The sequence below is a fragment of the Palaemon carinicauda genome, chromosome 9 (assembly GCF_036898095.1).
Source record: "Palaemon carinicauda isolate YSFRI2023 chromosome 9, ASM3689809v2, whole genome shotgun sequence".
Classification (NCBI taxonomy): Eukaryota; Metazoa; Arthropoda; class Malacostraca; order Decapoda; family Palaemonidae; genus Palaemon; species Palaemon carinicauda.
Genome location: NC_090733.1, coordinates 109,591,747 through 109,609,246, shown reverse-complemented (window position 1 = coordinate 109,609,246; position 17,500 = coordinate 109,591,747).

Sequence of the window (17,500 nt, the reverse complement as noted above, 5' to 3'; positions counted from 1 at the left end):
TAATTTCACGTGTGAATCATTTACATTACAAATACATGAGAGAGAGAGAGAGAGAGAGAGAGAGAGAGAGAGAGAGAGAGAGAGAGAGAGAGAGAGAGAGAGAGAGAGAGAGAGAGTCATATTGTACTTCAAGACAATCCTGATTCGTGCCGAAGAAATACGAAAGAAGATAAACTTCCCGAGTCCCCTATTAACCTTGTCAACCTACGCCAAGCCATTCCGTTGGTTTGAAATAGTAGCGTCATTTATAATCGTTCCCGCCGCCGCCTGGTTGGCATAAATGAAATGAGTAGATCATAATTTATACAGCCTGGTTAAGACTAATTGCCTCTTAAGGTCAAATCCGTTTTCATCTTTCTCGAATCGGTGTGTTCAGGAGTCGAGACTTATAGCTGAGCATAGGGGTGAAAGGTGAGAGAACTGTGGACTTAACTGGAAAAGAGAGAGAGAGAGAGAGAGAGAGAGAGAGAGAGAGAGAGAGAGAGAGAGTGAGAGAGATGGTTGTTAACTATTGTCAAAGAGAATAAATAATGGAAAATGGTATGGAAGAAGTCAGAGGTACACCACTTTGGTTATGAAAACCCCTGTAAATGAAGGCAAATAAGAAGTAGGAGCAAAGGGTTTAGTGATAAAAAGATTAAATTATAAAAAAAATCGTTACATAGAGAGAGAGAGAGAGAGAGAGAGAGAGAGAGAGAGAGAGAGAGAGAGAGAGAGAGAGAGAGAGAGAGAGAGGGGGGGGGGGGCTCTGACCTTAAATCATGAAAGTAAGGATAAGAATTAAATTTCTTTGAGTCGGTTTTACACCATTGGGGCTAAAAAAAAACGGATTTCACGGGAATTATTGTTGTTCTTGCTGTTGTGAGCTTAGGCTAGCCTTTCCCTGATACAGGTTGTTACTGATGCGAGCATCCAGTAAGGGGTGGGGCATTGAGTACATCCTCGAGGATGAAATCTGCATGTGATAGTGTATGTGGGGCGTAAGCTGGCAAGTCATCCTCTCATGATCTTTTCTGCCTCATCAGTCAACACCTCATAAATCAGTTTTATGGCTTTACTGGGACACCCTCTGTCTCCTCATCGTCAGTCGAAATTCCTTGGTGGGAAAAACACTTCATATTCTTTACAGACGTTGTTTTAAGTTGTAAAAAGCAACGCTTCGGGTATTATTATTATGAGCCATTTAGGCCTGCCCAGTGCTGTTGGTGTTCAATTGTAGTTTAGCTAATAATAATAATAATAATAATAATAATAATAATAATAATAATAATAATAATAATAATAATAATAATAATAATAATAAATCTGCATATTACCTCGTTTTTTTGTTACTCTTTTATCATCTTCCTATAAAAGAATTAGGAAACTTGCTTACTAATTTGTGTTTTGTAGCATACGGTCGGGTTCCGTAGTTGAAACCAACATTCACCCTTTAAAACAATCATGAAATGAAATTATCTATATCTCTAACTCCCTAAATGCATGTAATTTTGGTTCCTTTCTCTCTCTCTCTCTCTCTCTCTCTCTCTCTCTCTCTCTCTCTCTCTCTCTCTCTCTCTCTCTTTGTTTTTACCAACTTAAAATTGCGTCTCCTTTTTGTCTCTCGTTTCATATATTTTTCATCATATTCGCTTACCATTCACGAGCTAATCATTTGGAAACTGTAACGATGTATTACTTGAAGTTTCAATAAGTTTGAATTACGTGTTTACCCGTTAGAGAACTTACTGTACATGATTCAGTATTTTTTTCTAGTTTTTTATTTTTGTTCCAAATTGAAACCTGAGTAAACTTGAAGCAAACACGAATTAGTTACCAACCAGATATTTTCATACCATTTTTTTATGTCTCGTGAAGCTTCCTTTTGTACAATTTATCAAAATATGTACAGCAATATATTCTTTGCGGTTGGATATTTAATCTGGCTTCCATAAAGAGATTTATGTACTTTTAAGACCACTCCATTTAAGTCTTTTCTCATAGTCAAAGGAAATAGTAATACAGTGATTCTTCCTTTAATATTTCTATCAATTAATCAAACCTAGACTTTCTTTTGTATTTTTTCTCTCCTGGTTGACAAAAAATATTCATACATGTCTAAAATCCATTTCTTCTTTTTTATCCCTCGTTCAAGCCAGCATAGTAAGCAGTGATAAATCGTTCTGCATACGTCAGCTTTTGCTCATTTTTCTTTGCCTCAAATTTGTATTTCACCGTTACAGCTTTACCCCATCTTTCATTTCTTGCCTCAATTTTGTATTCCACCGTTACCAGTTCAGCAGTTAAAAGTTGTTACCAATGAATTCTATGTGGGACAAGAAAAAGAATCGTCCTGAATTCAAGCGGCATAATTTCATATCTAAACTACAACGAGCACTCGGTAGAGCGCATACCTTTGCCTATATCATGTTGTATATCATAATAAATGCAATTGAATTATGCATATTTTGGCACGTTTCATACAAATCGGATAGAAATTTTTTGACATTTTCGTGACGTTGACCTTTGACCCAATCCATAAAAAATTGTTCTTGTATAATGACCAATCATCCCAACAAGTGTTTTGAGTTTCGGTCAAATAGTTTTTGAGTTATGCGAGTCACAAACAAACATAAAAGTATATAAATAAATAAATAAATAAATACAAAAAGCTTTCGTGGTCAATCGATATGAATCTCAGTGTATTCGTGTTTATCGGACCAAAGAAGCATTACCTGATCTCTAATACACTTTGAGGCCAAGCAGTTTACACCATTCCTCGGGATGTCAAATACGGACCTATATAAATACACTGCAAAAGCGGCTTCTCTTTTATAAGCGACAAAGCAGATTTGGATCAAGAAGCCTATCGTTGTTCCCAAAAGCAAGCTCCTTTTAAAAATCCCCGCTTACCTACGTTAATCTCTGCCTATTCCGTGAGGATTGCAAGGATTTTCTTGTCTGTATTCTCTTCAATTCGTCTGCTTTCGAATATTACTCCCAAAACAACAGCTTCCATTCTAATTCCATTCATGTCGTATTTGTCGCGATTATCCTTTGATCTATTTATTGGTTGAGGAGTCTGCAATTGCCTCCTTAACTTTCGTATCTTACCTAGGCCTGACGCAATTGAATAATTAATCAGATTAATACGGAAAGGAATAGATTTGTGATTAAAAAACACTCTCTCGCCAGGGTGGGGCTACTCCCTCTACCCTATGTTGCTGAGCGTGACATGAAAGAAATTTATTTATATACATAGCCAGACACTTCCTCTTTATTTTATAGAGGGGAGGATATCTGTGTAGCTCTTTCTGCGAATTCTTACGTTAATTCATTTGTAAATATGCTTATTGAAAATGTTTTCCTTATTCATCATCTTCGTTTAATATTCAAGAAAGACAATTTTCTACAACATACATTTCTTGACTCTTGAGGAACATTTATACAAGAGGGTTTTCTACTCTCGCTGAATATGAAGATATAAAATTAGCTAACTGTAGCCTATTATTTTGTTTACTGTGCATATGTTTTGTATTAAAAAAGCCTACAGTAATTCAATTAGACTGATTATATTCTGCCCTTAGCAATGTCATCAAGATTTAAGACAGTTCAGGGACCAAGTAATTACGAGACAAAAGTCTGTCCCTTGATATTTGAGAAACCTATTTTCTAAATCTTTCGACCATCATTCTTTTAAATCTCACGAGTCAATCTCCTTTCTTTTAAAGAGAATGGCAATTCAAGATAAAAGGGGAGGAAGTGGCGATAAAGGAATAGAAAAGAAGTATTAAAAGAAATTCTGCAAAGGAGGGCGATGGTCGCTAACAAATTTGCAGGTCTAATTTAAAACGAGGTCATGGTGAAGATAAAAAGGAAAATATAAAATGATGCAAAGAAAAAAAAAAAGGTCAGAGACTGGTAATAATTTTTCAATAATATCATTGAAAATATCAAATATGGAAATGATGAGTAGTGAGTTTATATATGCCAGAAAATATAAGAGACTAGGATTATTAACTGTTAAAAGAAGTATATGAAATGATTAAAAATAATAACAATAGGGTTTACTACACATTGGGTAAGGGGGGGGGGGGGGTTGGGGGGAGCTGGAACTTCTGGCAAACTTGCAAGGGACAAAATATATTATTCTGGGTTTGTTCACAAATGATAGAAATTGTTAATTCTGTTGAATTTCTCGATAACATGAAGTATTTAACACAATCTTCTTCATTTAATGGCCAGTCGGGTCACCAATCCGCAGTGACCAGCGTAGTGCTGAAAATGGCCAAACCTCAGACATAACTAAGGACATTTCTGAGACCTTTGTTTTGCAATAGGTTGCATTTGTTGTTGCTTAGGGTCAGCTCATTGAATAAAACTTGGCTTTGACCTTAGGAATGAGAGAGAGAGAGAGAGAGAGAGAGAGAGAGAGAGAGAGAGAGAGAGAGAGAGAGAGAGAGAGAGAGAGAGAGAGAGAGGCGTATATAAATAATGCCACCTAATACCATGAAAATATTGTCAAAACTTCTTGTTTCGAATTCCAATGTTGAAAGTTATTCCAAAGCCTTCCTACACCATCAATAATGCCGACTGTCTAATCAAAACATCAATATTTCCTTCTGCGTCCTCTGTCTCTACCTTATTTCTCTCACTCCTTCCACAGGTTATTTGATCGTAAATCATACATTTGAAACTATGATATATAGGGCTCCCCATACCAAGGGAAAAGGGTGCTGGAATCTCGGGCAACTTAGAAAAAAAATACAATATTATTCTGAAGCTCTGCTACGAGTGATAGGAAGGGACAATTCTCTTGAGTCTCTCAAACATATAATTTGAAAACCCACAATTCAAATGGGGCTATTTAAGCACTATTCAATACTACACACTGCAGATTTCCTTTGTGTGTTTGTCTATACCTACCAGTGTGAAAACGAGGAATAATTACTGAATACAAAGGACGGAATATAATGGAACGTTCTGACCGTTTTATTTGTTTGTTCTTGTCAATATCTCCTCGACCAATTGTTTGGTTAATATATCTAATCTAGAAATGATTCTTAGGGAAACAATGCAGATTTAATCAAATTTACGACACGTGATCCACTTAGAACGTATAAAGATGATCAAAGAGTTGTCTCAGTAATTCAAGCCACTTCTTAGGAATGTACGATTAATGACGAGAATGAAATATGTGTTTAACAAAATCTTCATAAAATGGATAAGAGGGTTATCCCACTACATTTTTTTAAACTATGCATATACTCAAAGAAACACTTAAGAATTTATCCTCACACAAAAAGAGAAAAATAACATGACTAAGTAGACATTATTAAAAATCAATCCTATAGAATCTGAAGTAATGTACATTATTCCAAATTCCTAATTAGAACAAATATTTCCCTTGAGCTTTCTGTGTCTTTATTCGTCTCTTCTCCTGCACCTCTTTAACATCTCTCTACTTATATGAATCTAAATGATACATTACCCTACTCATAACATACGGATTGGGGTGTGGAACCTCTGGCAGCATGCAATAATATTAATAAATACATTAAATTCGTTTACCTCTGTAATGAATTCCCCGGAGGAACATTACATTCAATTCAGATCATTGTAAGAAGTATTCCTAAAAATTATGAGTTTACTTAAGGATCTTTTTTTAATTTGGATATTTCATACTCGCATTTTTTTGCTTAACATTAAGGAATTCGAGTATTGACACACAAAACAAAGGGAGATCTGTAATAAAATGTAGCATAGACTTTTCATTTTATCATTTCTTGTTCGTAATTCCTGAATCAACGGTATATATATATATATATATATATATATATATATATATATATATATATATATATATATATATATGTGTATATATATATATATATATATATATATATATATATATATATATATATATATGTGTGTGTGTGTGTGTGTGTGTGTGTGTGTGTATGTGCATGTGTCTGCATAAAATTTTACCTCATTTATAAATGAAATGGATTCATGGTAAGTCCTTCGGCTAATGAAAACGAAATCATGATAGTATGTATAATTGCAAAAGAATCACGTAAATCACCATTTAAAGGAAAACCAGCTGCTAACCAATTGTGTGACCAACACACAACAATAGACATTTTATCCATAACTGAAATTATAGTTTTAGGAAAATGGAAGAGAAAGGAAATTTAGAAACATTTCTGACTGATCTTTCGTTTCTTGAATTGTCTGATAGATTTTACAACTGCATCACAAATATTTTCGACGAATTGTGCACTGTATACATTACTTCACTAGAGGGGCACTAAGTAGAGATCATGCCTTTGCCACGTAAAGTAGTCTTATTTTCCACTAACCCCAATGCTTATTTGTATTATCTTCGAAACCTAATGGATTTGTCCTTGGATCATCATACCCTTACTTGTCCTACAAGTTTCGCTGAAAATGGTTCGGTAGTTTTTGCGTGATGTTCACAAACAAAAAATAAACTAACAAAATATTTGCCATTTACTCAATATTGCTATTAGTTTCAAAGTACTGCTGCGTACTTGTACTTATGATGTACATTATGCAAAATGTCACAGATTCATCCTTTGGTCATACCCATCATGTCTACAAGTTTGGTCAAAATTGGTACTGTAGTTTTTTTTGTGTGTGTAAAGTTACTAAAAAACAAATAACTAAACTAAGAAGCATCTGACAGGGATGAATATATTCCCTCCTCAAAATCTTTGATTTTGGTGAAAGTAATAATCTTTGCAGTGTCCCATTGACCCTTAGCTTCCCTCAATTTTTAGCCTTCTATTATGTCTCCCGTCATTCTCTCTTTTATCTTGCTGTCCAACCTCTTAAATTTTACTTCATATTGCAACTATGTTGACTGTTGAATGGTCTCATAGACCCCAGTGCCATACCTGATATGCCAGATTCATACAGCCAATTTATATTTTTGTGATTAAAAATGTCAATCCTTTTCAAGTAAGACTAAAGGAAAATCTTATTCATTCACAAGAAATCAAATAATAATAATAATAATAATAATAATAATAATAATAATAATAATAATAATGAAAATAAACATCTGAGTTGCAAATAAAATCTTCACTTTACCGAAAAAGAATTTCGTCTGAGAATGAAATTAATTTCTACTTCGAAAAACTTGGGCAGATTTGAAAACACCAAGAGAAATTGAAATCTCTGGAATTATTTCAAGACAAATATTAAATGTTACTCTATAATAAGATAATTGAAAATATTTTTTTTTATGGATTACAACATTGGTGCAAGAGCAAGTAATTTACTTTCATGATCTTTTTCTGTTACTAATATTATTTATAAAATGTGAGCATATTATAGTCATATTTCTGGATGATATTGGGCACGGGCACACGAATACTGTATATTCTCGTAATAGAATAATCATAAAAAAAGTCCATAGACTTGTCCTTAGTCATGCCTGGGGTTTGACCATTTTCAGCACCACACTGGCCACTGCGGATTGGTGATGGTGGGAGACGCTATTCTGACAGCTCACAGCAAACCATCCAAGTATGGGTGGCCTGACTAGTTAAGCTCTGTTGATTATAGCGGTATATAAACCCTTTCATCATGTTTAGGTATCCCTCAGCGGCAGCACCCCCCATCCCCCCCCCCCCACCCGTTATACTCAACCCCCGCCCTATTGCCAACTGGATAAAGCATCGTCGTTCATTTAACATCAAGGAATTCGAGTATTGACATACAAAACAAAGGGCGATCTGTAATAAAACGTAGCGTACGCTTTTTGTTTTATTATTTCGTGTTCGTAATTCCTGAATCAACGGTAATATTACGTTCGTAAGGATTCCCGTTTAGGAATGGCATTGACATAGGTAAGAATGTTAATGGTAAATTGGTTAATTAAGCAAACAAAAAATGCAAGTATGAAATATTCAAAGTAAAATAAGCTCCTTAAGTAAACTCCTCATTTTTAGGAATACTTCTTACAATGATCCGAATTGAACGTAATGTCCCTTCGGGAATTCATTACAGAGGTAAACGAATTTAATGTATTTATTAATATTGTATGCTGCCAGAGGTTCCACACCCCAATCCGTATGTTATAAGTAAGGTAATGTATCATTTAGATTCATATAAGTAGCGAGATGTTAAAGAGATGCAGGAGAAGAGATGAATAAAGACACAGGAAGCTCAAGGGAAATATTTGTTCTAATTAGGAATTTGGAATAATGTAAATTACTTCAGATTCTAAAGGATTGATTTTTAATAATGTCTTCTTAGGCGTGTTATTTTTCTCTTTTTGTGTGAGGATATATTTTTAAGTGTTTCTTTGAGTATATACATAGTTTAGATAAATTTAGTGGATGACCCTCTAATCCATTTATATGAAGATTGTGTTAAACACTTATATTTTATTCTCTCCATTAATCGTATATTCCTAAAAAGTGGCTTGAAATACCTAGATAACTCTCTGAATATCTTTATACGTTATAAGTGGATAAAGTGTCGTAAATTTGATTAAATCTACATTGTTCCCCTGAGAATCATCTCTAAATTAGATATATTAAGCAAACTTAATCGGAGGGAAATCATTGTTATAACGAGGGTAACCAATCTTCCAATTGATCGAGGAGATATTGACAACAACAAACAAATAAAACGGTCAAAACGTTCCATTATATTCCGTCTTATATTTTCAGTAATTATTCCTTGTTTTCACACTGGTAGGTAGAGACAAACACTCAAAGGAAGTTTTCAATGTGTAGTAATGAAAAGTGCTTCAATAACCCCATTTGAATTGTGGGTTTCCTAATGATATTCTTGAGAGACTCAAGAGAATTGTCCCTTCCTATCACTCGTAGCAGAGCTTCTCCAGAATAATATTTTATTTCCTTCCTAAGTTGCCCGAGATTCCAGCACCCTTATCCCTTGGTGTAGGAAGCCCCATATATCCTAGTTTCAAATGTATGATTTACGACCAAATAACCTGTGAGATGTGGAAGGAGTGAGAGAAAAAAATAAAAAAATAAATAAGGCAGAGACAGAGGACGCAGAAGGAAATATTGATGTTTTGATTAGACAGTCGGCATTATTGATGGTGTAGGAAAGCTTTGGAATAACTTTCATCATTGGAATTCGAAACGAGAAATTTTGACATTTTTTTCATGGTATTAGGTGGCATTATTTATATATGCCTCTCTCTCTCTCTCTCTCCTCTCTCTCTCTCTCTCTCTCTCTCTCTCTCTCTCTCTCTCTCTCTCTCTCCCTCTCTCTCTCTCTCTTTCCAAAAGTCAAAGCCAAGTTTTATTCAATGAGCTGACCCTTAGCAACAACAAATGCACCCTATTGCAAAACAAAGATCTCAGAAATTTCCTTAGTCATGTCTGGGGTTTGGCTATTTTCATCACTACGCTGGTCACTGCGGATTGGTGACCCAACTGGTCATTAAATAAGGAAGATTGTGTTAAATACTTTATGTTCTTGAGAAATTCAAAAGACTTAGCAATTTCTATCATATGTGAACAAACCCAGAATAATATATTTTGTCCCTTCCAAGTTGCCAGAAGTTCTAGCTCCCAACCTAACCCCCTTTACCCAAGGTGTAGTAAACCCTAATATTATTACCTGGGATAAACGTGTTTGATTTACAACCAAATGATGTGCAAGATGTGGAATATTTTTTAAGATAAAAAAAAAAGCTGAAAATACGGATATATTGATTAAATCATTGGAGTCATTGATGTTTCACTAGTGTTCTTAAATAGATTTTAACGTTATATCTTATAAATTTTCACATTTATGATCTCCCAAGCGGCAAGAACCAACGTCCCTGTTCTGTCCCTGTAAGCAACCAACCAATGAGGTATATCCTATTCTAAATTTCCAAACTAGTAAGTTCACCAGTGTGTTTATGGTATTGAGATTCTCTCTCTCTCTCTCTCTCTCTCTCTCTCTCTCTCTCTCTCTCTCTCTCTCTCTCTCTCTCTCTCTCTCTCTTAGTCCGACAGTCATAGTCTAAATAAGGTCATTGAAATTATCCTTCTATCAACCTCAACACCTACATGTGCCGATAGTAATGAGTCTCAGGATAGGGGGAGCCGCTCCCAAGGCTCCCTATTCTCCAGTTTCGTAAGCGTGCCTGGCGCCAATCCTGGCGCCATCTGTATTCCTTGTAGCGTACACAGGTGCTACAGATACTGTATGTAGGGAGGGGTCCTACAGCCCTTTCATAGAAAGGGAAGGGCGGGTCCATCAGGACGACATGGCCATCTCACCCAAAAATAGATTTTTCGCTTTGCTCAAAATCCGTTTTTTGGGCTCAAGCCATGTCGTCCTGATGGAAGTATACCAGAGCATTACTGTATCTGTGGATTCTCAGAACGTGCCGTACTCCCCGGAGGTAATTTTTCCCCGGTCGACTAGACCTAGAGACCTAAGATGTTACCGTTATACATCTTTTCAACTAACCATAAACCATGTTAGAGCTTCCTGCCCCCTACAGGGAAGAGTCCTACTAGACTCTGGAAAAGTCTCGAAGAGTACATATACCTATGTATGAATACCAGGCAAGCTAATATAGTGGTCTCACCCTATATTAAGTAAAGCATAGTTTGTAAAGAACCACTGCGTCAATATGAAATATCGACCAGTTCTCCGCACAATACTTGTATTGGACAAAGGTTTATATCCGCATAGGAGGAAACTTGTAAAACCGCCACCGTCCCCTTCTGGGACGGAGTCCTCCCGATAAGGGAAAGCATAAACCAATGCAACATAGCTTGCATACAGGAACAATCTATTAGAATTATCCCAGATAAATATACATAGAATGAATGCTCAATTATATCAATAAATTGACACAGGTGAAGGAGACGCAAGGTTCTCAAGAACCAGTTTATTGATAGACAATAAACAGACAGGTTAACAACAATTCTATATATATATATATATATATATATATATATATATATATATATATATATATATATATATATATATATATATATATATATATATATAAGAAGAGGATAACCAAAACTTTAAGCATAAGTCTGATAGTAAACAGAAACTTGTTTATCTGAAAGAAAAACATTAGTGCCACTTTTAACATACCGAGGTATGAAGGTCAGAAAAGTCTGTATTACTAATCAGTTACATTAACGTTAGAAACACTCGGCACACATGTCTGCACTTATGTTAGGTTCACCTTTGGAAGTGGAACAGTCAACGTGGGCACCTCAGTGCCCTCACTTAGTTTGTAGCACAGAATGTAACTACACACTCACCCTGGAATTAATTGTCCCAATTAAAACCACTGTTCCTCGCAGAGTTAAACAGCAGGGTTAACGACGCAACCCACTGCTACCAGAGAACTTTTTAGTTGCTCCACTTGCTTCGCATAGTGGCGAAAGAACACTCTGGAAGACTTCCAGCCAGTGTATGAACGGAGATGTTCAAAATCCATACAATTAAGGAAATTTAAGGATGAAGCAACTTTCCTCGGATCGTGACCTGCGGGTGTACTGTCAGGATCCGCTCTGCGAATAAAATATGGGATTTTCGCCCTGAGTTGATTCAGTGATAAATTTGAGCCTGATGTTTCTCCCCTGAATAGTTGACCACCCTAGAAGTCTGAAGTTCTATGAAGATAGACCTTTAGGCATTCTACTGGACATAGAGATGCATCTCCTTTCAGAGGGCAGATTCTCCAGGGACCCCAACTGTTGGTGGGTAACTCATTCTTGGTGAGAAACAAAGGATCTGGAAACAGGTTCAGTTCTCCCCCATCCGGGAACTGAACACGACCTTCCTCTCTCGAGAGGGCTACAATCTCACTAACCCTGGCCCCGGACGCGAGTGAAAATAGGAAAATAACTTTTTGGGTCCAATCCATTAACGCACCCTCCTCATTGCTCCACAGAGAAGCGAAATGAAGAACTTTGTCTAAAGACCATGAAATGGGCTTCGGAGGTGCTGAAGGTCTGAGCCTAGCGTAGGCTTTCAGAACTTTATTGCCTTCTAATAGATTTGCACTTATTTTCCTCTAGGAAGTCTATGCTGGCTTCCGAAATCCCGAAACGCTTTCTCACCGCTAGGGAGAGAAAATCATGAGCTGCAGGATCCGGGTTTTCTGTAATGAAGCGCAGACAGAAGACTTCTGGACTCGCTGGGTCAGAACTGGATCTGGTAGCGGTAGAAACTTCAGTCGTAGTTCCAATGCCAGGGGGAACCACACGCTGTTCGACCACTTGTGGGTCACTATTGCCGCTACCCCCTTGAAGGATCTCAGTTGTTGAGGACCCTCAACAGAAGATTGTGAGGAGGGAACAGATAATCCTGGACCATCTGTTCCAGTCGAGGGACATCGCGTCCACTGCTTCCGCTAAGGGGTCCTCGTACGGGGACACGTACAGGGGCAACTTCTTGTTGTCTTTCGTCGCAAAGAGGTCTATCTGCAGTTCTGGGACTTGTTCAGAATGAAGGAGAATGATCCTGCGTCTAAGGACCATTCCGACTCTATCGGTGTGAACCTGGATAGAGCGTCCGCTGTCACATTGCGGACTCCTTGAAGGTGAACTGCCGACAGGTACCACTTCTTTTTTTCCGCCAATCGGAAGATGGCCAACATCACATGGTTGAGAGATGGTGACCTCGATCCTTGTCGATTCAAGCATCTCACAACTACCTCGCTGTCCATCACCAACCTTATGTGGATCGAGTGACGCGGGGAGACTTTCTTTAAGGTAAGGAACATTGCCATAGCTTCTAGAAAGTTTATGTGAAAGGTCTTGAATAGGTTGGACCAAGTCCCCTGGACTTTTTTCCGATGAGTGACCTCCCCGTCCCTCCTTCGAGGTGTCTGAGTGAATCGTCACCGACGGGGGAGGTGGCTGAAGAAGAACCGACTTCTTTAGATGTCTAGCTTGGGACCAAGGCCTGAGAAGAGTACGTAGCCGAAGCGGAACTGGTCTTCTCAGATCTCTTCGCGCGTTTGATGCATAACTTCTCCAAACCCCGGTTGCATCCTTTAGCTGTGCTCTTAGCACTGGGTCTGTCACCGAAGCAAACTGGAGAGAGCCCAGTACCCTCTCCTGTTCGCGTCTTGATATCCTTTCGGAATCTAGAAGTCTCTTGACAGAACCCGCTACCTCCTTCCTTTTCTTCGCCGGGATGGAGAAACGATGTGACATTAAGTCCCAGTGGATTCCCAGCCACTGGAACTTTTGAGATGGAGAAAGTCGAGACTTTTTTTTTCTGTTGATCTTGAAGCCTAGATACTCTAGGAACTGGATCACTTGACTGGAAGCTTGCAAGCATTCTGTCTCGGATGCTGCCCACACCAGCCAGTCATCAAGGTAGGCTACTACCTGAATTCCCTTTAGGCGTAATTGTTTGAGAGCTACGCTCGCAAGCTTCGTGAAAATCCTTGGGGCTATATTTAGCCCGAATGGCATGGCTCTGAAGGCGTATAGTCTTCGTTGTAGCTTGAACCCTAGGTAGGGGGAGAGTCGAAGGTTGATTGGAACGCGCCAATAGGCGTCTGACAAGTCTGTGGAGACGGAATATGCCCTCTTGGGCAGTAAGGTCCTTATGTGTTGCAGTGTTAGCATCTTGAATTTGCAATTCACTATGAACTTGTTGAGTGGCAACAAGTCCAGAATGACTCTGAGCTTTTCCGAGTCTTTCTTAGGAACACAAAACAGCCTCCCTTGGAATTTGATGGACTTCACCCTTCGGATCACATTTATCTCCAACAGTTCTTGAACGTACTCCTCCAGAACGGGGGTGGAGTGTTGGAAAAAACCGAGGGCACCGGGGTGGAGTGCTGTACCAGCTCCAGCCCAGTCCGTTCTTGAGTAGGCTGTGGGCCCAGGGATCGAAGGTCCACCGATCCCGAAAATTCTGAAGTCTCCCTCCTACCGGCATCATCTCACTTGGACTGCCGTCCTGAGGTCTTGCCTCCCCGACCGCGACCGCCCCTGAATCCCCTTCCCCTTGAGGGGCGCCTAGACGAGCCTCTGGCTGCTCCTCTAGGCTTTGCTCAAAAGGAAGTAGACTGCCCTTCGAACGTTGGGGTGAACACCGTGGACTGTGTCGACACGGCCTGGGGTACCCACTGGAAAGTGGTCAGGGTTTGTGCCACCATCTGGGGCACTGAAGGCATCAGCAACTGCTGTTGCTGTTACTGTTCAACTGGCTTGGCTGGCCGAGACGGTAGCCTAGGCCTTTTAGTCTTCCTCTTCGGTTGGGGACCCTCATCCGGGGAAGACTTTCTCTTGATAGACAGGCCCCACTTTTGGAGAAGATTTCTATTCTCCGTGGCGGCCTTATCCACAACTTCTTTGACCAATTCGCTAGGGAAAAGGTCTTTGCCCCAAATGTTGGAGGAGATTAGTTTCCTTGGCTCGTGCCTCATCGTAGCCGAGGTGAACACGAACTCCCTACAAGCTCTCCTCGCCCTGACGAAGCTGTAAAGATCCTTCGTCACTGTGGCCAGATGAATCTTGGCCACTACCATGAACATTTCATGGACCTTGGGGTCACTTGCCATCGTCTCAAGAGTGGTCTGAAGAGACATTGAGGCAGCCAGTCTTTCTTTTGTCTCGAGCTCTCTCCGCATAAGAAAGTCAGACAGCTTAGGGAGGTTCTCACCGAACTGACGTCCGGCAATATCAGCCTCCATTTTCCCGACTGAGAAGGTAAGATGGATGTCCTTCCAGTCCTTGTGGTCCATGGGTAGGGCCAGCGACAAGGGTTTACACTCCTCCAGGGAGGGGCAAGGCTTGCCAGCCTCGACTGCTTTTAATACAGCCGCAAACCCTTTCTGCAAAAAGGGGAAGGCTCTAGCAGGAGAGGACACAAAGGAAGGGAGCTTCTTACTCAATGCAGTAACTTTTGAGTTTGTGAAGCCCCTCTCTTTCATCGAAGATGAAAGCAAAGCTTGAGCCTTAGCATGGTCCATCACTATGACCTCCTTCGGCTCTGTCTTCTCCTTTGAAGCTGGTTCCTTCCTCAACCGGACATAACAGTCCGGATATGACCCTTTGCTGGGCCAGAATTCCACTTCCTCAAGGGGAACTGAACCCAGCTTATCCGACATGACGATCTTTCCAGTCGTCATCGGCATGTGCTCGGCATATCTCCACGGGTTAGCATCTGAGCACAAGGGAAGGTCTTTCACATTGAGCCTTTTCTGGGGCCCACGTGATGCTGCAAGCTCCTGCATCCGCAGTTCCATTGCAGCCGCCTTCTCCATATTCTCCTTCTGCATTTGTTGGATCATTCCAACAATGGAGGAGAGGGCCTGTCCCAGCTCTACTGGGAGAGCGGACGATGTTGAGGGAATAGGTTCAGGGATCAGAACCGGAGCAGCCGACACCTCGTTGGCTTCTTCCTCTACGATGTCTGGGGCTTGATCTTCATCCTGGCCTCCTGCCAGGAGGCCTCCAGACGCTCGGACACGTCTGTCATCCTGTCGCCCAACTGGATGTCTTGCACGGCGACCGCCACTTCAGCATCCACCTGGATCTGAACTAGGGGGATCTCCTCTTGAGGCTGGGGAATCACTGCATCAGCTGATGCCCTAGGGAAAAGGTAAGTCCTCATCTTCTCACTTGGAAGATAAGGTCCAGAGATGTTCTTCTGGAAGCCCCTTACCCAGGTGAGAAGCTTCCCCCTTGCTATATCCCTTGATTCCGCTGTCCTAGGAGAATCAAAAGCTTCAGTAATCAGGTTAGAGCACACGGTACATACCTGGGGGTCCCAATACCGGAGCTCACCTTTGGAGACAGCGCATGCTGCGTGTCTCCAACATAATCCATGTCCGCAGAGGTTCTTACTGCGGACGTTGCAGAAAGCACTTCCGCACTTCGGACGTACCTCCTGCAAAGAGAAGAAAATTTCCATGAGTATCAAGTGAACTATGTATCACTGGATATGCACAGTTTAGCATAACAATTCAGAAAGGAAAGACACACACTTGTGTTTCCCTCACAACCAATTGCTGCAGCCTTCCAGATAATAAAATTGAATGGTTAATCTCTTCTAGAATAACCAATGCCAAGTTTCCAGAGGAAACAGGTGGAGCTCACACCTAAGCAATGATTTTAAAATCCTGGATAATAGACAAGAAAGAACTCACTTTCTTATCTGTAAGGCAACAGCAAAGGGCTGTGCAAGACAACACAAAAGTGTTAGAACACACAGTGCTGTACCAAAACTTATACTATAGTTTTCCTCTTACAGTATATGTTATACTGAAGAATACTGGTACAGTGTAGGAGGTTATGTGCCGGCCGGCACACACCATAACTAGCTTTAAAGTATACTACTTAACAGCTATAAGGCGGCAGAAAGCTGGTTCAAATGCATATGCCGGCCGGCAACAGCCAATGTCGGCTACTCAAGGTAGCACCCGGCTGCCGGCCACTGCTCCTAGCGACCGGCAATCCGAAAGAGTGCATATAAGGAAGGGGAGAATCTAATTCAGGCTTCCTGACCAATGCCGTCTGGCTCTACAGGCAGGCATGGATGAGGGACCAAGGGAGGTCCGGGCAGCACTCAAAGCAGAAGACCCTTGCCGGCCGGCAGAGTCTGCCGGCTGGCAAGGGACTGAGTCAATTCCACATCCTAACCTATCCTAGGTCCAGATGTAGAATGACGTACAGTACTGTAATGGCTAGGCCATTACGGAGATAGAGGGGGAAGGGACAAAAGAGGGTCCTACAACCTTGCTTTAGTGAAGGATCACCCGCAGCCAAGAAAACTCATCTTAGCCTAAGGGAGATCCAAGGAGGGAGGCCAGCAATACTTGCCAGCTCCCAAAGAACCAAAGCAAGGAAGGTGTTGCTACTCCCAGGGAAAGGATCTTATCCTCCCCCGAGAACAGCAACAAGGACTAGTCTGCTAGATCACAAAAGAAGGAATCATCTCGTACAGAAACCTTCGGTAGTGACCTAAGGAGGCTAAGCCTCCTATGTCTGTGTCAGGCCAGCGAGGGAGACTCTACCCCAAGCCAGACAAACACAGACTCAGACTAAAAACTCTGTTGTTCTGTCCCTCTCTAAAACCAGACTTATTGGAACAGGAAGGTACAGTAACACCCCAGTATAGTTTTATCGAAAGTTAATTCAGATAAACCACTTAGGGATAAGCCCAAGGCTTAAACAGAGGGAAAGGGATTGCATACCTTCTCCGAAGAAAAGAAAGCAACCGGGGAGTATGAGAAAGTATACTAAGGCTCCATAAGCAACTTAGCCTAGGCACCAAGAGAATCGATTACCTAAATCACCGAAACTCACTCGTATACTATCTTGGAAATATTCAACATAATCTTAAATGTATAAAAAACAGCCTAAAGCTTCAATAAAATTTTAATACACTCAGAAAAACCAAAATCATGCAAGAAGTACTAGGACCAAACGACTAGGCTACATGGCCTAGCGTAGGCCAGAGTTGGCGAATACTTCGCCAAAATAATACTGAAGCACGAAAGGAAATCCTATGTAACGCTAAA